Genomic DNA, 26,833 nt, shown 5'->3' with positions numbered 1-26,833 from the left:
CTTATTCCCCCACTTTAGAAAGATCTGACACATCAGTCTAACATTTGTCATTCTCTCATCAGGCACCTGTAACAGCTTGCCATCAACACCCGCTTCTCTTGACACGTCCCACCCTACATTATTCTAAAAAGACTATTCTTCATCCATTAAATTCAGATGTTAAACTGCACAAACACTCACCTTATCCAGACTGGTTATTTTCTCCTCTCCAACACATTGCCATGTGGACCTCATGTTTCCAAATCTGTTGTACAGTATTTAATCCAGAACTTTTCTTCAGTGGTTTGTGTGGCACATTTCAGCACAGATTGTTTTGTGAACTTGACACACTGTAAAGCAGGCATATCACAGGATTGGGCATTGCACTGCAAACTATATTCGACTCAACAGGAAACCCACAGGCTGTGTGAGACGAGAAGCTTTAATATACCTGTGAAAACTATATAAAGTACGCAACCTGGAGGCCAGACTCATTACAAAATCAACCTTTATAAAGTACACGAACACAGATGTGAGTGCTTGGATGAATAATTTGGGTGGACATACTTAAAGTAGGTATGAAACCTTTGTGAAGACTTTTCTTCTCTATTTTGATGGATATAGAGTGAAACAACATATTGAACGAGAGAAATATATATAGCAAGACTTGATTTTGTTCATGAGAAATTGATTGGATTGATTGCAAAGTAAGCATTGCAATCTAATGGATGATGGTTTCATGAGAGTGACAGGTTTCTGGATGGGAGGGATTGAAACTAGTTCTATTACCCAGCGATTTGCACATAAAAAAATAATACAATAAAATAATAAATAATACTGTGCAAAGATAAACTGTTTATAATAAACTGTTATAAAATAATTTATTTCATGGTGACCTTTACCTGTGCTCTTGCGTTGGTCTGACGGTAACAAACCTAATCAAACTGGAGATGCTACTGGTGAGCTGCTAAATAAAATGAACTTAACTAACTTGGTCAGTAAAATTCCCATAAAAGTGTTGCTCTACTATGACAGTAGTTCACCTAAAAAAGTGAAAACAGACTGCAAAAGAAGACATTTACGCTAATAACTTAATATTTTTGTGACATGTACTTGGACTGCACTATAAAATGAGGTCTAATGCATTTCTGAATACAACAACTTACAAAATCATGCTTATGTATCTAGCTAGAAATGTCTACGTTCATGTACATGTGTATATTATTTTTAGATTAAAAGATGAAACATCTAAAACAATATAATCACATTTTGGTGGTTTCTATACTGTAGTAATATTGTCAGGTTACAATTGAATGGCCACCTACTGAAAAAAAAACATGCACAGTTAGAGCATCTACCAGCAAGGATTAATTACTGAAGTTAACCAGCCATGACACATGGTGTGAGTGCAACAAAGCACTGTTGCTCATTTGACATATGAAGAATGCATTTGCATATGCAGTGCCCTCCAAATGTTTTGAAAGGACCTAGACAAAGTGGGGTTTTAACAATAGCAGCATAAATTCGTATTTATTGATGACTTTGCACTGACAGCACAAACAATAAAAAATAGTTCATTAGTTTAAAAAAATGAATTAGGACCATAAAAAGATTGAGTCATTTATAAAACTGTGTTCGCTCTAATTGGTCTATTGCATACTAATCTTAATTGGGTATCACTCAGTGAGCTAAAGGTGTGCTTAACCAATAATCGTCAAAAATAAGGAAATACAAATAAACAAATCAATCAATGAAATCAGAAAAAATAAAATAAATGGCTAAATTTGATCAAGTTGCATCACAGCTGCCTCTTAGCCTGCACTTTTTCATAATTGACTATCTGTGACAATTTGGTTAATTTGGTGAGTGGTGCAGTTTTTCGGGAACAAAAAGAGCCGAAAATCCCAGCACCCAACAGGTACAAAGCTCTTACACACCCACTCCCAGCGTGTGCTCCATCAGTGAAAAGAGAGGGACACTCAGCAGGGTGGAATGATAACAAAGTTAATTTTAAATGACCGGTTTATTTCCTAATCAATTAATGTCTTTAATTAAAGCGTTTACAAAATCTAAGAGGCAGCAATGTCCCGGCAGCTGGATGGAGAAATAATGCCAGTCTGTGTGTTTGTGTGTGTGTGTGTGTGTCTGTGTGTGTGTGTCTGTGTGTGTGTGTGTGTGTGTGTGTGTGTGTGTGTTTGTGTGTGTGTGTGTGTGTGTGTGTGTGTGTGTGTGTGTGTGTGTGTGTGTGTGTGTGTGTGTGTGTGTGTGTGTGTGTCATTTTTGATATCAGGTGTTTGTGACTGTGTCTGAAACAGAGAGAGAGAGAAGCAAAATTAGAAAAAAAAATCTCTCCTAAATGCTGTTTCTATTTCCATAATTTCATACTTTATGAAGAGGAAATGTTTTTAACTAAGCCAAAAATGACAGTAAGACTCCTTTAGAATATAATATGAAAACCCATTAAAATTTCCTCTAAGCAAAATTCATTCATTCTCTCTCTTGCCTACTCTTTGAAGTTCTGTTTTATTCAGTTCATTTCTATTGAATTGTAGAGAGCTGTTCTAGAGAGAAAACCATAATCACTTTACCTGTGGGCCACACTGTAGCTATTAAGTCAAGTACATCCTCATCTCTAAATGCCAGAGAAACAGGTGAGCCTGTCCACATCCTCTTGAGCATTTCAAATCCGCTAACTATGGCTAGGTTGAGTGCTGAGGGTGCTGAATGTTGTTTTAGAGGGTATGGATGCAGTCATCCAGCGTTTGTGAGCAGAGATCATGCTTTGTGTTTTTAGAGGACCTAAATTCTGCATTTCCACCTGCAGCCGGCACAGCTGCTCCAAAACCTGACACAGAAATAAATAAGCCACTGCCGCGTCATACTGCACAGATTTAGGACAAACCATTGGGTGTTGTTATAATTCCTCCCAGTCTGCTGTGCAACATTGTTTGTTTATATTAAAACTGTCTCTATTGTTTATATAGAAAAATCTATTTCTATAAAGTGTGTGTGTGTTTTTTAAAGCACAGACCACTCTTTAAAAAAAGTTATAAAATTACTATTATGTTTTAACTATTGCAATGATGCTGGGACCCTGGAACCCATTTGCAATATTACCATCATTAATTAATGCCAAAGCTTCTCTCTATCTTTACAACCCTAGAGAGATAAATGAACACTGAACATCATTAGATTTAGCTTTTTTTTCCTCTTCAGAATTAGGCCATATGTAAATGACCACTCCCTGAGAGTGAGTGAAAGAGAAAGAGAGCAGGAAACAAAGGAAGGAAAGGTCAGATCTTAAGAGTTTAACTAAAATAAATATCCATATCAACATTCAAGGAAGCAGACACGCACTGTAAACACATACCTCAGCTGTAAACACAAACCAAATGCAGCATTGTGTGGAGAGAAAGCATCAACAGAGAGCTACATGTCCTTATTGATCATGTATTGTTTGACATTGACCACTGTGCTCTGTGGGAAAGCCACTCCACTGGCCGCAGGACTTCAGGTGGAGATATACGAGACAGGAGTGTAGAAATAAAGAGGAGAGATGATACAAGATGAGGAGGAACACAAAGACACAAAGATGTGAAAGAAGGAGAAAAAGGCAAGATGTCAAAGAGGGAAAAAAAAGATCAAGAGGTCAGACCAGATGAGAAGAGAGGAAAGTAGGGAAGGGAAAGCAAGAGGTAAGATAACATGAGATGGAATAAAATGAAGAGGACAAACAGGTGAGACAAGATGAGACGATTACAGGAGAAAGAAGAAAGGAAGAAAAAATTAGAACACATTAAGAGAAAAGAAAGAGGAGGAAGCTGACAAGAAAGTGGTATGAGAAAACTATGAGAATAATATGAGAAAAAAGACGAGAAAGTGTTAGAGGAGGAAGTTTGAGAAAAGTTGCTAAAACTCATAGAATAGAAAGATAAATAAGAAGAGTAAGTCGGTGACAAGAGAAAGGTGAAAAAAAGAAGAGAAGAGAAGAGAAGAGAAGAGAAGAGAAGAGAAGAGAAGAGAAGAGAAGAGAAGAGAAGAGAAGAGAAGAGAAGAGAAGAATAAAATATAAAGTATAAAAAAAAAAAACATCAGAGCAGAGCTGTTTCTGTCTTCGTGAAGTGAAGTTAGATTCTAGCTGAAGCATTACAACAGTGCCTTATACTCTAATTTATTCTAATAATACCATAACACTGCTGTTTCCTGACTGCAATATGTTACTTTTCTACCTCCCCTGCAAATTGTAAATGTGATATTGTCAGACAGGTTTATTGCAGTTCAGGTATATTTGCTGTAAATTGTATACAGCATTGTGAGAGCAAACAGCAGTAAAAGCCAGAGAGTTTCAGCTGTATATGGAAGATGAAAAAAGCCCATCACCAGATGAAATATGACAAGATGGGCCTCTCTTTAGCTCAAATGGATGTTTGATGTTAAACTGAAAACATTAGAATATTTAACTGATGTAGAGTTCGTCTGCACAGCTTAATGAAAGAAATCGTGAGCATTTTCATTGTTTCTCTCTAGCTTTCTCAATTTTCTCTTTAACTCTCCTCCTCTCTTCTTTCGCCAGTTGAGGCTCAATGAAACAGAGCCAAGGAAGTCTGGCCTTAGAAGCTAACAAGAAAGGAACATTTCCCCATCTCTTCTCTCTCACTTATTCACCCATATGATTATTTTCAGAATTCATCAACTATTTATCATAACAATCTCCCGCTCTTTCACAGTCTACTGTATCTGTTTGCCAAAACCTGGAGCAAAATCCCCAAACATGAGGGGACAAAAACTGCTATAAATCCTGGAAACCTTCTTTGTTTGGCTGTTTCACATCTGATGCTGAATCTGGACAGGTTTTTCCCATCTCGTTATCTCTCCCATGCCTCTGTGGTAAGATTGCGTCTTGTTAAGTTTTCACTCGCTTATTGTGAGCTGAAGTACCTACTGCAAAGTAATTACTGCTGAGATCTGGGGCAGCATTCACTGGGTAACAGTAAAAAGTGTGGCCCACAGCACTGACATAGACATCTCACCATGTTGGAGGAAGCATCCCTTCCGTTAAATAGAGCTGACGCAAGCTAAGGACAGAAAAACACATCAGGAAAACAGCTAGGTCCATGTAATAATGAGACACTGTTTTGTGCATTACAGACAGATGGCAAAATCCTGTTTTAAACCAGTGATTTTGTCTTGTCATCAAACATGATAAAAAATATAATGCATGAACTCCACTTAATGAGTTTTATGCCTAAAAAAAAGAACAAACTCTGTCAATAGAATAAAAGACAATTATATTGAAGAAACTGAAAATTAGGTTCTCTTATAAGTCTTAGGCAATTTTGATTCTCATGAAGTGTATCTTATGTAGAAAAAGACGTTCAATACTTTTAAAGACCTCTTTAAGACCAAGTATAAAAAATGTAAGGAATAAACTGAATGGAACACAATTTCAATATGGTGTCTAAATGTAAATGTCTTATTTCAGCAATGTTTCAAAAGCCCTAATCACTAGAAAATGGAAATAACTTTTACTGTACCTTCTGATCACATGAAAAAAGGAATGTTCTTTCTCTGTATTTTTGTCTTGTTTTCCAAAGCAAATGTTTCAAAAGAATTAATCTGAGAAGCTAAGAAGTCTTGTTTTATGAGATATTGATTATGGGATGATGAAAAACAACCTAATTCAAAGTGAAAAGAAGTTTTCATACCCCATTGACAGATGTTTGTTCTTGTTTTAGTCATAAACTCAATGTTGTTAAATTCTTCAGTAAAGAAGACTTCATATGTTCATTATGCATCTCAAGTAAATAAAGACAAATTAGACCCTTTTATGAAAAAAGAAGAAAAAAGAAAACCAGTTAAAAGCTATTTGTAATAATTTGTAATGGAGAAACAAAAACTAAATGCTAGAATCAAAGCAGCATGTATACTATAATGTGCGCAATGACACATTTCTTTTTTTTTTATCAGATATTTCAAATGTTTTAATTAATTGAATTACATACTACTGTTGGCAAAATGTGCAGCATACAAGAGAGCATACTGCATAGACTACTATATTCCACAATGCAACAAGCCCCATTCACTAATAGCTGTATTTGATTTGGGTATTAATGTGAACAAAAACACGCTAATGCAAATTTCAACAGGTTATCCTCATTGCATGCTGATGAATCTGGGTTATTCTAAATGAGGCAGAGCATGCCATCAAAGAGAATTTGCATAAAAAACACCTAAACCATCTCCATACAAGTTCTTTCACACAGCCTTACCTCCTTCTCTCTCATGTGTTCACCCTGAAGCTAGTTAAACACAATAAATATATTTTATATCAGCAGGACTATACAAATTGTGTATTGGTCCTCTAAATTCAGTACAGGCTGCTTAATAAATGCATCACATATCCAAGACAAAGCATATAACCTGTAATCTGAAATAGAGATAAATTAAAGTATTTTAAAAGTGAAGTTATAAATAATAGTACTTTTTGGCAAAGGTTCTGACTTTAAAACGTCATCATGACTGTGTGGCGGCACTTAGGAACAGGCTTTATACAAAAATACTTGCATATGCACTATTAGTGAATGAAGCCAATGTGTTTACTTTCCATTTCATCTGTAACAAATTAACTGGAAGCAATATCAGCCACTGTCCGCCAAGGGTTAAGAGGGTCATTCCTGTTATGCATCACATTCTGAACTCTGTAACTTTTCAATAAATAGACACTTGTTTAATACTCAATTAAATATGCAATGTAATGAAGTGTAATAGACAACACTGTAGCATATTAAAGTTTAAAATGCATATTTTCAAATCATAGCAAAATCAGTGCTGCAATGCAGTATCCATATGAGTGAGATCAGTGGCGTAGCAAGTCAGTCCCGGGCCCATATGCAAAAAAAACAAAATGGGCCCCAAAATTACGGGCCCCCTTATAGCCCCCCTTCGAGTGGGATGCCAGGTGTGCAAAAAAAAACAACACTTTTAAATTACTGATCTTGGCACGGTGGCCCAAAATGTAAAAACATAAACCCCCTCAGTCATTTTGGCACGGCGGCCAAAAATGTAAAAACACAAAACTACTCATTTATTTTAGTTGCATTCTCCGGGCCTTTCTTTCGGCAAATTCATCCTCGATGAACGTGGTGTTTAATTCACGGCTTCATGCATTCTCGATGGAAAGAATTGCCAGTCCCGATAGTTTGTTTTGCGACATGGTGCTATGCAAATAAAATTTTTATGACATATTTCCCACTGAATAGCCAGCTTTTGGCTCGTCTGCGACTGCTTCTTTGCTCCCCAACTCTCTGCACCTCATCAAGCTGTCAGCTGCTTTGTAGTTCTCATCCAAAGACGTGCAACTGCTATTAGCTGACAAAACTTCCCTCTCACCTTCGACGTCGTTGTTGTCCTTCGCACTAACGTTAGGTCGGCAAGAAAAACTGTCTATTTTGGGTAGTTTTTGTGTCATGACTAACTTCTCCACCTTCTCTTTCTTCTTAAGGCCCCATTTTTATGTTTATATTTGTACATACTTAAAGGGTTAGTTCGCCCAATTTGCTAAATTATGTCATTAATAACTTACCCTCATGTTGTTCCAAACCCGTAAGACCTCCGTCTTACGGGTTTGGAACAACATGAGGGTGAGTTATTAATGACATAATTTAGATTTTTGGGTGAACTATCCCTTTAATGTTCACGTAGATAGACGCTACACTAACCTCTCACATTGTGTTTTCTTTTTTTTTCTTTTTTTTTTGGCGCGACGATGCGTCATTTAAATAAATGATGGCGTAGTAGTCTATGGCAGCCGTGAGTGCTAAAATAAATTATAAACGCAAACAAGAAATGACAGAGAAATAAGACATTACAGAGAAACAAGAAATTACTACACATTTTATTTGCATAAAAATATATATTTATTGCAGCCACAAATTAAAATTAAATTGAAAAAAAAAAGCTGGAGCGGGCCCATGGTGGGCCCCCTATTGGCCCGGGCCCATTTGGGCCCAATCCCAATTCTACCCCTTAGCCCTTTCGCGTTCACGTGAAGGGGTAGGGGTGTCTCGATTCTTGTTTGGTTGGAGGGGTAGGGGTAAGGGGAAGGGCCAGATAGCCCTTCAAGCGAAGATTTTTCGGGACCACACTTCAAACGAAGGGGTATGAATTATCTCGGCAACATGGCTGCTACAGCGAACAAAAATACTTTTTTGGCATAAATAAAGATTTTAACGAAAAGTAATAATTTGTTTTATGTTACATTCAATTGTGAGTTCATATTAACGGTCATGTTACTCAAAGAAATGTTTGAAAAAAATCTCTAATATTTGCTAACGTCATATCATTACAGACTGCATGATAGTGCCACAGCATGTGTCTGATCAGGGCGATAACTGCCATAGACACTGATGGGGGTGAATCCCCCCAATAATTAGAAATCGCTAAACCATTTTCTCAAATATTGCCTATTCGAGAGAGAGAGAGAGAGAGAGAGAGAGAGAGATGGAGGTTGCGTGTATCCGCGTCTGTTTGTTTATCTTTTTAGAGTGAGTTTACTTAAAAACAGCGATTGTATCCTCTCGTCACTGGAAAATATAATGTAGCAATTCAGTATTTAAACTTTATTTAATAAAAGTCGTGGGGCAGCGTTGACAAGTTTATTTTCTCATGGATGTGTGAGCTGCACGATTTCCGATATGTGTGTGTGTCAGTAAGCAGCTCATTAATACAGAACGATAATTAAAGGCTCTAATGCACACCAGCACACCAGTATATGTGTGTATTGTAAAAGCTAGACGACGAACGCTGATGACGTGTGACGTCATGGTAGTGGTGTACCAATCCTTAGGGGAATAGCTTCTCCCCTACCCCTTGCCACTCTGTTTTAAGGGACAAGGGGAAGGGGTAGGCGGAGGGGAAGGGGAAGGTATATAAAATAGAATTGGGATTGGGCCTTGCACATGCATACCCTGCATGCCCAGACGCTACGCCACTGAGTGAGATGTTCTCCAGAAATGGGATGCTAGAACATGTTCAAATGTAAAGACTTATCATTTTTAATCCTTTTGCTACAGTATGCTGAACATCCTTTACTTAATTTGGTGTTACCAGTCAAAAATGACCAGCCTTTTAAAAGTTGCTGGTAAATCTGTCATTATGCAAAATTATCAACGAATTTGGGATTCTTTTTCCCCTACTTTCTTCTTGTTTCTTTCTTTTTAACTTCTAACTAGTTTTCTTTCAATCAGTACAGTTTTTGTATTTCGTTTTGGAACTGATTGCTCCTCAGTTTGACTCAAACTCAGATTGAGTTTATGCACCTCAGAGAAAAATAAAGAAATAAGTTAATAAAAAGATAGAATCCAAAATTCGGTAACAGCATAGCCTGGGGGTGGAATGGGTTGATGAGGGAATCAAAAATAATATTTACCTATATTTTGGTTAAATTATTACATGATATGTGAGCAAACTCAGTGAGTTTTAGTGCAATGCCATATAATTTAACTAGCATTTTATGGAAAAAGAAAATCCTTTCCGGATCAAAATGACGAGAACACAACATTTCGGCATGAAACCGAAAACATGACTGTCTTTTCTTCCCTACTGTGAAATACATTCAAGTGAACTGACTTCTCGATAAGGAAAAATATGTAGGACAGGAGTTAACTTTGTCCACTGAGTATTGATTGGATCATTGGATTGTTTTTGTTTGTGATCTCACGTGATTGACAGGTTGTGAAGAAGAATTACTGTCCCGTCCTCGCACCGGTGCACACATCATCAGAGTTGTCATTGCGAGGGTGAGGGGGAGCTGATGTTTTTGCTAAAAAAAAAAATGCATAAAAAATAAGATATGCACAGATAAATCACTTAAACACTGCAATAGAAAAAAAAAAGATTTGTCCATTTTGATTTCATAGTGACAAGAACGATAACTGAAGATGTTCTCTGTAGCATAAATAGCTCTGTGGTCTCAGTTCGCTCAGGATTAGAGATGTGGTTATTCCCTGTTAGGATTCCAGCTGTCAGGAGAAAGACACGAGGAGAGTGCACTCAAAGAAATCCAACCAAAAGACTGATCAGGGAACATTCCACTGGAGCCACTCTGGTATGTGACTAATTCAGTTTATCCACAGAATAACCCTTATGAACTTCCCAGATTGTTCCATATGCAGAGTGCCGGTCTTAAAAACACATGACGTAAAAAAAGGAGAGTGTGCATGTTTGAAAGAGAGATGAGGCTAGAATGACTTTCTTCATACATTTCTGTGTGTATGAGTAAATTGTTTGTTTAGACTTGAAGATAAGAAGAGGTCTCAATATAAAAATCATTTAATTCTCAGTTTGTATTGTTCGCCAGCAAATGGCACACCCATGCACATGTATTTCTGAGAGAAAGATAGTCTGTCATTTGCTGTAATTCAGAAGTGATGAGCAGCAGAAGAAAAACACTACAAATGCATTAGTGCTCCTCAAATATACATGAAAGAAAAGGAGGAAAGATAGCGAGTATTCAGCCTTTTATTTCTAAATACATTAAACTCCCCCAAAACATTTATTAGAAGCCACAGTGTGTGTGTGTGTGTGTGTGTGTGTGTGTGTGTGTGTGTGCCCTGAATTTTAAGTCAGGGAGTATCATATGTTATACCCCATGGGGAGGATGGGTACACATACACAGCCTATTGTGAGCATGTAGTCCTACTAATGCTGTAGCTATGCAATATTTATTGCAAATATTAAATATGTACAGTATCTTTTGCTACCTAAACGAGAAGACTGGGAGTTCATTTATACAAACACACTTGTTCAAGGATATCCATTGCTGGTAATCATCACAATCACAATATTGGTGTCTATCTGCATATGAATACGATGTGGCAACGCTCTGTCTGTGACCTCTGACCTGGCACTGGTTCTGAAATTGAATGTTAGTATAGAGCTGTAATTCTATTTTCTTCATACTCGGATATGAAAAACAGGTATACATATGAATACACTGCTGTATACTGTATATATTAAACATCTGTAGACAACATACATCCATACAGCTAGCAGCAGCCAGTGTTGGGAAGGTTACTTTGGAAATGTAATAGGTTACAGATTACAAGTTACCCTGTTTAAAATGTAATAGTAGTGTAACTTTTTCAATTACTTTATTAAAGTAATGTAACTAATTACTTTTGAGTACTTTTTGATTACTTTTCTAAATTTGTGAAAATTAAAGAATAATAAATAAAAGCATATACATCAACTTAAATACAGTTATCTAATAAGCATGTGACGTATTCTGTGTAATAAACTCCTGAAACATTGGTGTTTTTTTGAAACTGCTGTCTCTTTGTATATGATGAAAGTTTTCTCAAAATAAGTAAAATGCACATGAAGTGACACAGAGCAGTTCTAGAAATTATGTTTATGTGCTCGTGTACTCCTATATTGAGGCAGCAGAGGTTGAAAACACTGCGAGCTTCAGTAGGCCAATGTGTAGTAAATGAAACCATGTCTTTGCCATTAATTTACAGGAGGGGCAGACTGGGAAAAAAATTCAGACTGGAAAATTCAAACTCATACAAACAAATTCATGGACAAAACCATTTTTTGTATGGACCTGACATAAAAAAAGGTTTAAATATTTAATTTGGGGACATGCAAAATAATTAAAAGTTCTCTCTTGAACTGCACCTTCACTTCCATTTTTCTCTTCAGTCTCTTTATTTTGCCCTGTTATCCATCTCTCTCGTGACTTTAATACTCAAGATTGAACAAAACTATACTTTACAATACAATACTCTACAATACTACAATATCTTTATAGAAAAATCCTAATACTGTACACGAGTCATGTTTTTCCCTTACAAAAAATTACCATGCTTTTATTAGCCTATATAAAAGTAAAATAACCTTGTTTTGTTTTTGTTTTGCAAATGGATTTGTATTTATTTTTAAATTAATACATTTGTAAAATAATTTTAAATTTTTGGTTATCACAGTTAAACAATAGTAACCATTTTCTCTGGATTTATAGTTAAATATTAAAATGTTAATTTTCGTAAGGGTTGTGTTGTTGTCTGTCGTAGCTCCCCCTAAACCTATAAAAAAAATCTGATTATTTTTTCAGCTAAATTACTACTGTAACATTAAAACAGATAATAATGATGTCCTTTATATAGTATTTTGAGTGATGACTGATGAGCAACATGCTGCTGCTTGATTAAATAAATAAAAAAACAAAGACAAAAAAAGCATCTTTACAGATGAAACTGACCTGAAACCCTGAGCAGTAGTTCTGCTACTCTGCTCCAGCAGTCCACTCTCTCTCTCTCTCTCTCTCTCTCTCTCTCTCTCTCTCTCTCTCTCTCTCTCTCTCTCTCTCTCTCTTGCATTGATTACTCTGAGTCTGATCCAAACCGTTTGGCGGAGGCGCGGAGAGCGCGCGAGTCATGACTATCAATTCATGACTTATTAGAGATTTAATTATCAAATGGCGGATTCGCAAATGATCGCTTTAGTACATTCGGCAGGCAATTATACAATAATGATAATAAATAGTGGGGCAAAATCGGCCCACCGGGAATTGTCCCGGTTCTCCCGGTGTCCAGTCCGCGCCTGATTTCCACAGACACGCAGAATGTGCAAGTCATATATTGCATTTTTGGGGCTTTATATTCACAGACACTAGTCCATGTCATGTTTTGATTCAAGTGTACTGACCTACTTTTGATTTAGTCATCCAAAATGTGGCATATTCCATCCGCGTTAGACATTTCATTTTTATGACTGGATTCTACGAACCAGAGTGTGTTTCCGCATCCCGGAAATTATTAGGGCGGTATGTCTCAGAATAGTCAGTGCAATTTGGGAAAGAAATCAGTTAAATCTGTATGTGGATGTGTGTAAATATTCAAATGTAATCCCCTTTGTAATCGTAAAAAATTTCATAAGTAACTGTAATTTAATTACTCATTTTTTCTTAGTAACTGTAACTAATTACAGTTACAATAATTTTGTAATTAAATTACGTAACGCCGTTACATGTAACTAGTTACTCCCCAACACTGGCAGCAGCCTACTGTTGTCAGTCCTATTTGGAGTGATAAATATGGAATTCCCACTTTGCCATTAAAAAAATTCTCCATTCTACATCCAAGGTGACTCTCTTAAAATTTCAAGACAATAAATGGTTTTAATGATATTAACATTGATATGAACTAACATTAATTTATGACATGTATGACATGACGCTTTACACGTTATTCTTTGGTGTTAATTACAAATACTAGGACTATCAATGTATCTGAAAAACAGCATAAACCAGGAATATTATATATTATAATATTTTAAATGTAAAGTATCCATACACCACATCTAATATACATCTAATATACATTATAATGTATTTACTACTATTTAAAAACATTTGGATCAGTAAGATTTTTTTTTAAAATTTTGAAAGAAGGCTCTTTATGTACAATTTAAAATAACTGTTTTCCATTTGAAACCATTTTAAAATGTATTTTATTCCTGTCAGACATGGATTAATGCAGAGGCTTGCCTAGGCTAGGCTGCAGCCTAGGGGCCCCATGTGTGCAGGGGCCTCGGATTGGCCAGACTCCTTTTCTTTTTTTTTTACTTCAACACGAACAAAAAAAACCCTCATTGGCCCATAAGAAATATTAAAGGAGGATTCCTTGCAGAGCTTCTGGAAAAATTAATGTCTTGTATTGTAGAATGCAGGCTCAGCACCACCGAGAGTTCATGCGATCATTAAAAATCAAAACCGAAAGTAAAACGCGCATTCAAAAGTGATTTTAACACCCTGCGTTTTAAAACCGACTCTCTAATGCACACAAATTAGGCTACATAACATATCTAGGCTGTTATTAGTATGTAGGCTATAATAGGTTGTGTAGTTGTCTATAGCTCTATATCATGCTTGGAAAATTTGGTCTTTATTTGAACTCTGAATATAGAGAAAGCAGCCTACTTTGTTCATGGCTGCACTTGTAGTTTGCACTTAAAGGTATAGCAATATATCTGCTTACCCCCAGGGCATCCAAGATGTAGGTGACTTTGTTTCTTCAATAGAACACAAACAGAGATTTTTAAAACAAACCATTACAGTCTGTTAGTCATATAATGCAAATTAATGGGAATCACGGCTAAAACATACAATAAAAAAACAAAAAAACAAAAAAACAAACACACACATAAACAAAACCAAAAATTAAATCCTGCGGACCGTTACGATACATTGATGTGTAAAGACACAAAACGATCGGTCTGCGCAAGACACTGAACAGTATAGTTTTTACCTCTGATGCCCTGCAATGCCTGAACTGTCTGAACTGTATGAGCACCTCCTCAAAACACAGCCTGCACAGGCGTCTTCTTCTTCTTGCTTTAAGGTGGATCACTTATAAGTGCATTACCGCCGCCTACCTCTCAAACTGACCATTGACACTCTACATGGTAATAGTAGACTACAAAAATAGTTCAAACATCAAATTTTCCTTTTTGGGTGAACTATCCCTTTAATACAACTAAGAATGAACTATGTTGCTCATTTTTTGTTATTTCTACTGTTTTTATTTCTGTGTTCAATTTGTGAAAAGGCGTTCAGTTACGAGGTCAAATGTTCTAGAAGCTCATAATTCATGAATAGTTCTAAGGTCTGAAGAGACTGAAATGATACAGGATAGAAGCCAGTCAGCTGAGTTTGTGGCAAATCCTTTTACAGTGCTTCAGTGTTGTTGTCTTTTACATATGATAAATCTAGGACGACCAAATGTGCCATTTTCCCAGGACACGTCCTGGCCAGGATTTCTATATTACCTAAAATATCCAGGTTTTGGCTTTGGTTTCCTGTTTTTATACTTAATAAAGGTTATGATCGTTTGACCAATAACATGCAGACATTATACGTAATCAACTAATCGTGGTGCGTGAGAAGGTGGGATCTACAGAGAATTGTCAAAGCTATGCAAATACATGTACATATTAGTGTTCGACTTGAAGCAGCACTGATCGGTGTATGACATTAAAGTACCGTGAGAGTGATTCAAAAGCACAAGAACCCATCCAATCTCTAGAGCTCTCATGGTACTTTGTCATACAACAACTGGCCTGCGCAGCGCAAACAAAGCCAAAACGTGGATATTTTTGGCAATACAGAAATCCTGGCCAGGATGTGTCCTGGGAAAATGGCACCCTAGATAAATCATACTCAGAAAGTAGAACTGAAATGACATTTATTACCAGAAGATTAGTTAAAAAAATTCAAAATGCACCTGCAGACTATTTTTGCATACTGCAGACGAGGAGAAAATCATTCACTGTTCTTGATACAATAGCATTTGTAGCTTTTATTAGAATTTACATAGTGAAACTTGAGCACTACCATCGAATTCACATTAATGCAACAAATAAATAAATAGTATTTTATTTATTTATACAATAAATAAACTACTACAAGAGCACAAAATTGTTTACAAGAGTACATATTTCTTCATTGATCTAGTCACTTGATTCTGCTCTCAAAATGCACCAGATTTATTTATAATGTAATTTAAATATAAAATGAACAAAATTTTCTTACAGGGGGGCATACCCCTGGAATCAATGTGCACCCACCACAGTCTAACAAAATCCTGTGGGGACACTGGGAATGTAGAGGAAACTATTTGCATGTAAACCATGTATGGCACTTAATACAGTACGTTTCTCAAGTAAATCATAATGATTCACCTCACACAAAGAGCAGCCTAGGGGCCCCTGACCACCTTAATCCACCCCTGATTCCTGTGATAGCAAAGCTGCATTTTTACCCATTACTCAACTCTTACATGTCACAAGATGCTAAAGAAATGTAATAAAAAATCTAAGAAATTTTAAAACTTTTTTTGTTCTCAAAAACTTGTTTAAAACTATTTAGCTGCTTAAATCAACAGGATTTATTTCAAATGACTTGACTGCCACATTAGATCAATTCAATGCACCTTTGCCTAATAAAAGTGATAATTTCTTTCAAAGAGAAAACAAATCTTACTATTCCAAAACATGTTAATTGTGCATGCTCATTTTCCTTGTTTTTACACTAAGATTACCTTGGCCATCATGTAATATGTCACCTTTACATCAAATCACACACAAAAAATGAATTAATTAATTAATAAAAAAAAAAAACGATCAAGCTATTGCAGGGGTGTTTCTAATTCACCATCTATGGAAGGGATGGTAAATTTGACATTGTTTTCTGTTCTGACCGCCGTTATTAGTCTCTCTCAATTTTTTTCCTTTTATTGAAAGTCATGAAAACACTATCGTGAAGTTTTTCTTTTGCTATTTGAGCAAATGGTAAAGCCAAAAAATTTGTTTGTGGTATTCTTCCATTCACTGCTCTTCAAGTGAACCCAACTATGACGACTTCCGCTGCTGAGAAAACCAGAAATGTGAAAAAGGTCCATGCAGGGCTATCACAGATTCAAAAATGTGAATGACACTGTCAACCCGTTTATATAGATATCTGTCTGCTGCTTTATGTATAGGATAATCTGAGCTAAACTGTTAGTAAATACAGATATCAATCTGTCTGAGCGTAGCTTTGACAGATAAAGGGGAATAGAATAGAATATCTCATTCAGCTTTAGCTGATTGACCTCTGAAAGATATGCAAAGCATATTCCTGAACATTAAAGAAACAGGTGTGTGTCTGTGTGTTCATTTTCCCCAATGTGTGTAACAGAATGATCTGAGGCTCTCAGGATGAAATTTTTAAAGATTTGATTCATTCATGATCCAGCACATCCGCAATGATGGTGAATGTGCCGTGTGTGTCTGTGATTCGTGCATCAATAGATCAGCAAACTCAATCTTCATTACCGACCCGATGCAAGGAAGCCTATTATGTGTATACAAGTGTGCGTATATGAAAGAGAGAGAATGAGAGCCAGTGTCTAAGAGCACTGGTGTGAGTCACAGCATGTCTAAATATGTCCACATATGTATATAGAAGGAGCTTCTTAGTGCTGCTAGAATGCCTTATGGTGTCTCGTGGGAGTGATCCTGATCTAACTCATACACACATTTAGATCAAACCAAAGTAGTTTTGTTTTGTTTTTTTGACAGTTTTTACAAAACTTCAGAAAATCCTTTTGTTTTGTTTATCAAAATACTCCATTGAATTTTTAATTGCATTATCAGAGAAACAACTTGTTGCTGCAAGAATGAATAATTGATTTTAGCTTGTGTGAAGACAAGCCTTGTGTGTACCAATCAGAATCACTGTGCTTTTTACACTACATGGATTCAGCACCTCAGTCGGGGCGAAACACAGGCACATGGGCAGCAGGTGACGTGGGAGAAAAAACACATCTGACACAGATTTGAGTTCATCAGCAAAAAAGATGCTGGTGCCCCAGTTTTGTGTGGAAACCTCTCAAGTCTCTCTCTCCCTAGACACAAGCTAAGCAGACACAGGCCACACAGCAACTCTCAATCGACACTGACTTCTGCTCCATACCCACAGCGTGACATAACCTCAAAGAGCCTCACCTCTATTCCACCTCCATGATCATGGACAACCTCTTCCTCCTTCCCTTCAGTCAGGAGTGCACCATCAATTATGGGCTCCAGAGCGCTGCCAAAATAGTGGCTGCTGTTTTTCCAAGAGTTGAAAGAAAGAGTTTTTTTGTTATTATGTTTGAAAAATTCAGTTTCCCCTCACTTTGAAACACATTCACAGATTTCACATTCACAATGTTTCTCAAGGTCAGCTTGTTGCCGTTCTGATCCTGTGAGCACACCTCGGCTGCCGCCTACCAAGCTCTCATTGAAAGCTTTTCACTTGCATTCTGCCATGTGTCAAACTTAACCAGTCAACCAGACCAAAAAATTGGCTCACAGGGGAGGCGAATTAGGAGCCCCGGGCTAGTAGCTATTTTGAATTCAAGATGTTGGTGTGTAAAAAAAATAAAAAAATAAAGGGGGGTGTATGACCTCAGGCATATTGATTCCATTAATGCTATCTTGCTAGCTAGCTAAGGAAGTTTGGAAAGACAGATATGAGACTGTCTGCACATCTTGATGTCAGTAATTTCAGCTGCTTTAAAGTAAATCTGTACACAGGCAGTAATATGCTGAAATGAAAGCTATATGTTGAGTTTATAGGCTAGAGAGATGTGCAAAGAACTATATATAACAATTTTATTTGTGAGTTATATATATATATATATATATATATATATATATACAGTGTTGGGGAGTAACTAGTTACATGTAACGGCGTTACGTAATTTAATTACAAAATAAATGTAACAGTAATCAGTTACAGTTACTAAGAAAAAATGAGTAATTAAATTACAGTTACTTATGAAAATTGTAACGATTACAAAGAGGATTACATTTGAATATTTACACACATCCACATACAGCTTATTTCTTTCCCAAATTGCACTAAGACATATGACCCATAATCTCCAAGACGCGGAAAACACATTCGTAGAATCCAGTCATAAAAATGGACGCGGACGCAATATGCCACATTTTGGACGAATAAATCAAAAGTAGGTCAGTACACTTGAATCAAAACCCGATATGGACTGATGTCTGTGAATATTAATCCGCAAAAAGACTGAATATGAATCCTGCACGTTCTGCGTGTCTGTGGAAATCAGGCGCTGACTGGACATCGGGAGAACCGGGACTATTCCCGGTGGCCTGGCAGACGATTTGGCCTTCTACTTTAATATTGTTATTGTATAATTGCAGGCCGAATATACTAAAGCGATTATTTCCGAATCCGCCATTCGATAATTAAATCTCTAATAAATCATTAATCGGTTAGTCGTGACTGGCAATGGTTGGGCTCGCGCGCTCTCTGCGCCTCCGCCGAACGGTTTGGATCAGACTCCGAGTAATCAATGCGAGAGAGAGAGACCGGAGTGAACTGTGTAAGCGCACAGCTGAAGCAGAGAAGCGACACTTCTGTTCAGGGTTTCAGGTGCAGGTCAGTTTCATCTGTAAATATGCTAATGTAGTTTTGTCTTTGTTTACTTAGTCAAGCAGCAGCAACAGCACATTGCTCACACTCACTCAAAATACTGTATAAACGACGTCATTATTATCTATTGTAATGTTACAGTAGTAAGTTAGCAGACAAATCATCATATTTTATCATAGGTTTAGGGGGAGCTAGTGGACACAAACACACAACCCTTAGGAAAATTAATATAGCCTATGGTATGGCACTAACCGTGGTTTAACTATGGAATTTGTAGTAAAATAAATACAAGTGGTAATTCATTTGCCAAAAAAACAAAATTGCACTTACAAAACATGGTAAAAGTCAAATAAAAATCTTCAGTATTAAAGTCATGAGAGAGATGGATGGATAATGGAAGTGAAGGTGCAGTTCAGGAGAGAACTCTTAATTACGTTGCAAGTCCCCCAACCTAAGGATTCACATTTTTTCATGTCAGGTCCAAAAAAATAATAATAGGGTTGTCCATGTTTCAGAATGGGTTGTGGGTGTATGAGTGGGAGATTTCCCAGCCTATTTTTTTCCCAGTCCGCCCCTCATGGAAATTAATCTCTAGAACAGTCACTTCATGAGCATTTTTTACTTATTTTGAGAAACTATCATCATATCATATACAAAGAGACAGCAGTGTTTCAAAAAGACACCAATGTTTCAGGAGTTTAGTACACAAAATAGGACACATGCTTATTAGATAACCGTATTTGAGTTGATGTATATGCTTTTATTTTTTTATTAACTATTTTTCCCCAAACCATTGTTAGATGCAGTTAGATGCCTGTAGTTATGCAAAGATTTGGTTTAAAAACAGTATCTATAAACTATTTCTTTTGATTTTAAATCTGCTTTGAACTTCAGATCAATCTCTAAGTAAAAGGCAGTACTAAAGTCTGATTTTGTGGCGGATGTGTTCAAATGTGATCATCTTAATTTAGGTGATGAAGGATGGTGAAAGTCTGACAGTATTGAGCACTACTGTAAGGTTAAACCTGCATGGTGTAAAATGGTTGAAGATGATTAACAGTTGCAAATTAACATTCATTAGAAATTTATAAAAGTAATCAAAATGTACTCAAAAGTAATTAGTTACATTACTTTATTAAAGTAATTAAAAAAGTTACACTACTATTACATTTTAAATAGGGTAACTTGTAATCTGTAACCTATTACATTTCCAAAGTAACCTTCCCAACACTGTATATATATATATATATATATATATATATATATATATTTAAATGCAGTTTGTCAAATTGTTTTAAGGAACTATAATTTTATTAATAATAATTTTGAATTGAAAATCTGGGTGGTTGTTTTCTCCATTACAGTGTATTCTTTTTAGGTCCCCATGTTTACATAAATGCACTTACAGTACAACGGAAGTCTATGGGGAAAGGCACTCTGGAAAGCTTAAAAGCAAAAAAGTGCAGCACATATTTTTTTGTTAAAGCTCTTATATGAATTCATTCGTACTAAAATGTGTGCTATTTGTGCTGTAATATTGCCCAAATCATTTTAGTGGTGTCATCACCATTCTAGGTGGGTGAATTTCTGTTATGCATTCCAGATGTAATTCCTGTGGGTGGATTTTTCTGTAAACAAGTCCATTTTCTGATGTATAATGCAAAAGTTATACTTTTTTTACATGGTGATGACTTGAAAAACTGGGTATAGCTTTGCACAGTCAAAGTTAGTAAGTGATTTGGTCATACAAATCATGTTAGCAAGTACATATATTGGGGGTATTTTGTGTTTTATGTCAGGGGCTTGACCTATAAACTTGCATTAATAGTGTGCTACTGTACATTTTGTAAATTTTTTACACAGTGTCAGAAATAATTATTCTTTAATTTAAAATTGTTTAACTGCTATAAAAAACAATTTGACAAAACTTTGATTATCTTTTATGCAAATTGCTCCTCCCACTGCCTTAAATTATGACATAAACATTCCTGCACAAAACGACTATGCTTGTTCCCAATAACCTGTCACACTCATTATAAGAAAATACTTTATCATAACAAAATTCATCAAGACCATGTTTAACGCCTCAGTGGGGTTCACACATGTTTTCCATAGGAAAGTTTTTACAGACAAGACAACAAGACATATTCAAACAGACGACTGACTCTCACTTGCAGTGTGGGCAGCAGTGCTTTCAGCTGACATCTGTTCTCATCTACAAGACATTTAAATTTTTTCCAGCAAAAATACTTAACAATTTGCCAGGTTTACACTAGATGGAGAAATGTGTTTAACCTCATTAATGAAACAACTGAAGAACGTGAATGGGGACTGTTATAAAAAAAATTACAACTCATTTACTCACCCTCATGTCATCACACACCTCTATGATTTCCTCTGACAATTTGCAAAAATGACAGAAAGCACTACAAAAGTACAATCCATGCCAATCATAATTTATTTATTTTTTGTCTTACCAATCATAACACACCAACTTCGAATAGGCCTATATGTGTATTAAAATCACACAAATTACATATTAGAGCTACAGCAAAGGCTGAAGAACATTGGAGTTGACACTGAATTTTACTGTATGGAGAATAAAATAAATAAATAAATAAATAAAGTCTTGGGGCACTATGGGGAATGCAGTCTGCATGACCATGTCTGAAGCATGTATGAAACCATGGCAATCTATTGTCCCACCTGGCCAATGATGTCATAGGTGCGATTCCTGGGCACATGCCGAACACGTCATCCACTTAGCTGTTTGAATGAGACATTAACAGTCAGGCTGAAGACATGGCAAAGGGGTGCAGTGTCTTGTTCCCTCTCGGGGAACCATGGTTACATGCATAACCCGAGATGCTCCCCTTATAGGGAACTCCACGCTGCGTCCCTAGCACTATGGGGAACAAAAGCCAACCAAGCCGTGCCGAGGCATATGCCTGTCTACCTGGTAGGAGAGCATCAAGGAAGTGACAAGTGATCATTATTTCTTATGATTTTAAATCTGCATTGAACTTCAGATCAATCTCAAAGTAAAAGGCAGTAATAAAGTCTGATTTTGTGGTCTTCAAATTTGATCATCTCAATTCAAGTGATGAAGGATTGTGAAAGTCTGACAGTGTTGAGCACTACTGTAAGGTTAACCCTACATGGTGTAAATGTTTGGAAATGATTAACATTTGCAAATAAACATTCATTAGAAATTTAGAAAAGTAATTAAAAAGTAATCAAAAGTAATCAGTTCCATTACTTTAATAAAGTAATTGAAAAAATTACACTACTATTACATTTTAAATAGGGTAACTTGTAATCTGTAACCTATTACATTTCCAAAGTAACCTTCCCAACACTGCTCATAACAGAAATCCACAGCAGGGGTTCAAGACTACAAGTTGTCAATAAGAGTAAGCTGCCAAGAAGACATGACAGCTGTGCAGTTAAAATGACAGATCTGCACCAATGAGAGCAAAAATATCAACATCTTACGACTAAAAGCTTTAGAAAACAACCTCAATTTAAACTTGATGGTTTTATGATAAACAAAGATATCACTTGATTTTTTACTTCATCCTGCTATGATTCTTTTAAAGCAGGATGAAGGCCTTTTGTGTACATAGAAAAAGTCTTAGAACTTTGAGGTCAGCTCATGAAAAAGGGGGGCAAAAACAAAAGTGTTGTGTTTATAATTTTGTTCAGTGTACATGCGTTTTGGCCGGTGAGTGTTGTATTTGTGTATATTTGTGACTATTTTATTAAGCATATTGTTTTTGTATGTAGGCCTACCTGTTTTCCATCAGCAGAAGCTGTAAAATCTCTAATGGCTCAGTATTTGTGTGGCCCAGTCAACAATAACTGAACTTCACAAACCGACACCAGGGTGCCGCAAAGGAGCTTGATTAATCAATCTGAAAAGCACAAAGGAAAAAATAAAAGTGTGTATTTATCGTTTGCCATTTGCGTAGACAAGTATTGGGTAATGCAGCTGACAAGATCTCCAGCTTAACTTGCCAATTAATCCACTTATTTCTGAACAAAATGTGATTTAATATATAGATGTCTCTTCCGGGTTGGTCGCTGCCACTCGAAAGCATTGAAACAAATATCAAACAACAACGTTGCGCTATTTTGACCAAATGACCATACTTCGAGGACACATGCAAACTGACTTGTAATGTCTTTGAATCACTGAGTCATTGAATCATTGATTTATTCAGAATAAACTATTAATTACACAAAGACATGAAATTAAATACGTACCCTACGAAAAAGATTTTTAGAGTAAGATTGAGCCAATATCACGCAAATGCAAAATGCAAAAGCATGCTTCATTTTAGGGAACTTACATTTATGTAAATGCATCGAGATGCATCGGCACTGCGCACACCGATCGGTGTATGACATCAAAGTACCGTGAGAGTGATTAGAGAGCAGACAAGTCTTAAAGCTTTGAATCGCTCTTGTGGTACTTTGATGTCATAAAACTTGATCGTTCTGCACAACACTGATGTATCTCGAACAAGCCTTTTTTCTGCTCCCTAAAACTCAAGAACAGAATCATCTGGAGCGGTTTCTTACTCCGTAAAACAGTAACGACATACATTAACACAAAGAACAAACCGAGTGCTGGATTAGGTGGATATCCATCGAAACCAAACTTGAATTTCTCAGGTTTTAAATGCATTTCCAACCAAAAAGTGAAAACACAATGGCATTATCATTAATTATAACAGGGCTAAGCATGTACAGTAATTGATTAGATGACAGCAATATTCATATTTATAATGCATATAAGTATAAATTGCTACCATCTATAAATAAAAGATTCCATGCCCATGGCCCTTTCCCCTGTGTTTTTTTGTTTTTGTTTTTGTTTTTGAGTAGTTGGTACCTTTGATGGCTTGATTTGTGTATGTTGCTCAGCATTTGGTAAGAGTGTGTATATGTAATTTTTGAAAAGAATAGTTTTCCCTTGTAACACAAAGTAACACTTGTCTTGTAACACAAAGCCTTGTCTTCTAAAATAATGTCTCGCAATTTTTCAGCTGTTGAAGAAACTTTTCAAAACTTTTTCCTTTTGTCTCTCTCTCACACAAACACCATCTCTTTTTCTCAAAGGAATAATGTTCATCCATTTTTTTTTTCAGTTTTGTTATTGCAGCATTAGTGTAATGATTACTGAAAGAGAATCGGAAGAAAGAGAAGGGTTCAACAGTATTCTGTTCATTTCTGTCCTCCTAGATGCGTTTAGCTTCATAAGCTTAACAAATTCTTAACCCTCAGCTCTCTCATGAAGAGAGAATGTCATGCTGCACTCAGCCCCTCACTGAGATCCTATTCAATAACGTCTCCAAATGCACGTTTCATAAGAAAGGATTTTGTACAGACAGTTATATAAGACTCACACACATCCACACTTGCTCTCTCTCTCTCTCCATTATAACAATAGGCATCGAGACTGTTTCCCGTAGCAACGTGGCACAGACGAGAGAATAGTCTGAACTCTTTAGAGACTGACATAATCTCCCTCACACACACTTGTGCATTACCCACCAAATATTTGTATGCTATCTGAATCAGCTTTAAATACACACTAAATGTGTGTCCCTTTCACAAAATCCCTTGCTTTGTCTCCTCTTTCCTTTACTGTCTGCCTCTGGTTTTCTCTCACTGTCCCACTATATCTTGTTCCTCTCTCATTTGCTGTTACCATGTTCACACCGCAACTTAAAATGGTTGTCACTTCACTTTTGAGTCTCAGTGATTTGGATTTTTTGGCTAGCTGTGCTTTTCCTTTTTGTGTGTCTGTGCTTGGATGCATCTGAAACTTAGGCAGCTAACTTGCTACTTCGCTGCCGTATGAGGTTATGACTTTACAAGGCAGCGTTTTTGCACGAAGGCACCTCATGAAACTGATTTCGGACAGACCTCTGAGGCAGCGTAATGGTTTTATGATCTACAACGACATAGAATGAGTTTTTGTGATAACTAAATGAATATCTAATTATTAAAATACTGATTTCTTGCTAGAACTAACATCAAATGTGCAAAAAGTTAGTCAGAACTATACATTTAAACACAAACTGACCACCAAACACAACTTTCAGACCCCATTTTTTTTTTTTTACCTCAACCAGCACGATATGGAATGCACAGGACTGCGGGATATCAAAGGCAGCGAAGGATCTATGCTGCCTTCAAAATTCAATCTGAAGAAGGTACTTCCAGAACACATGAAGTAAAGCAGAATATGTCTGATCTATAACGCAACTGCCCTCATGTTTCGGACACACTCACGATTGTATATACAATCCTGAGTGTGTGCGACCTGGACATGTCAGTGAATGGGGAGTTCTTTTCGTAAATAAAATAAATAAAATTTCCTGTCAGAAAAAACTGCATGAAAACGTTTTCGGATGCAGCCCTTGTGTGTTTGTGAGTTGGTGTATTCCGGAGCATGGCTACCATTACCAAAAAGTAGTATACTTCAAGTTTATTTTACTAAGTAAAAGTCTGCTTTTAACCCATCCAAAGTGCACACACACAGCAGTGAACACACACCCGGAGCAGTGGGCAGCCATTTATGCTGCGGCACCCAGGGAGCAGTTGGGGGTTCAGTGCCTTGCTCAAGGGCACCTAAGTCATGGTATTGAGAGTGGAGAGAGATCTGTACATGCACTCCCCCCACCTACAATTCCTGCCAGCCCGAGACTCAAACTCACAACCCTTCGATTGCGAGTCCGACTCTCTAACCATTAGACCACGACTTCCCACGATACTCCTTGGGACTAAATTGGCCCACTTTCTAGTATATAAAAGTATACTTCTAAGTAGCAAACTTTGAGTACACAACTAGTTTACCTCTATGTTTGTAGTTTGTACTTCAATTATACTAAAAGTGAACTTACTTACTTTGTACAATTTGAAGTATAGTCTCAGTAAACTAGTTTTGTAGTTTTATACTGCAAGTACACTCATACGTTTTCTTTAAGTGAACTTTACATCATGCTTTAAGTATGTCGCTATTTAGGTTTGAATTTGTATATATTTAGTTGTGTGAATATCTGAACATACAAAACATCCAAAGAAAGAACAGGGTATCTGCTTGTTAACAAAAACATTTTATTCAAGCTTCATGCATTCTTTTTTAAACACTTTAATGTGGTTAAGTTTCAGAAAAAAATTAAGAAATAGCATTTTGAACAAAAAGCTGAAAAAAGATTATGAATTGGATTCAGAATGATTATCGAAATGTAGATGGAGTCAATCAGCACCCCAAAGCTTGACTGTAATTATTACCTCTTCATCGGTTGGCATTTTATTCCATAACATTACAGTTTTGAAGCTGTTTCATGTCAGATGATCGTGTTAGATTACATGTGTTAGTATCTGTTGTTTCTTTTTTCTTCTTCACTTGTGTTTTTTTGGAAATTATGTGCAGAAGATGTGTACTAACACCCTCTACCGTATAATAATGAAAACACAGATTCTAGGAGTATAGTTCAAATATATGGGGAAGTCGTGGGCTAGTGTTTAGAGAGTTTGACTCCTAACCCTAGGGTTGTGGGTTCGAATCTTGGGCTGGCAATGCCACGACTTAGGTGCCCTTGATCAAACCCCCAACTGCTCCCCGGGCGCCACAACATAAATGGCTGCCCACTGCTCCGGGTGTGTGTTCACAGTGTGTGTGTGTTCATTGCTGTTTGTGTGCACTTTGGATGGGTTTAATGCAGAGCACAAATTCTGAGTATGGGTCACCATACTTAGCTGTATGTCACGTCACTTATTTTAAGTGTATTTCTGAGGAGTACATAAAGCCCATTTCTGAGAAGTACATAAAAAGTAAACTAAAAG

The sequence above is a fragment of the Carassius carassius genome, chromosome 4, assembly GCF_963082965.1.
Source record: "Carassius carassius chromosome 4, fCarCar2.1, whole genome shotgun sequence".
NCBI classification, from domain to species: Eukaryota; Metazoa; Chordata; class Actinopteri; order Cypriniformes; family Cyprinidae; genus Carassius; species Carassius carassius.
Note: the sequence above shows the minus strand (reverse complement) of the source record.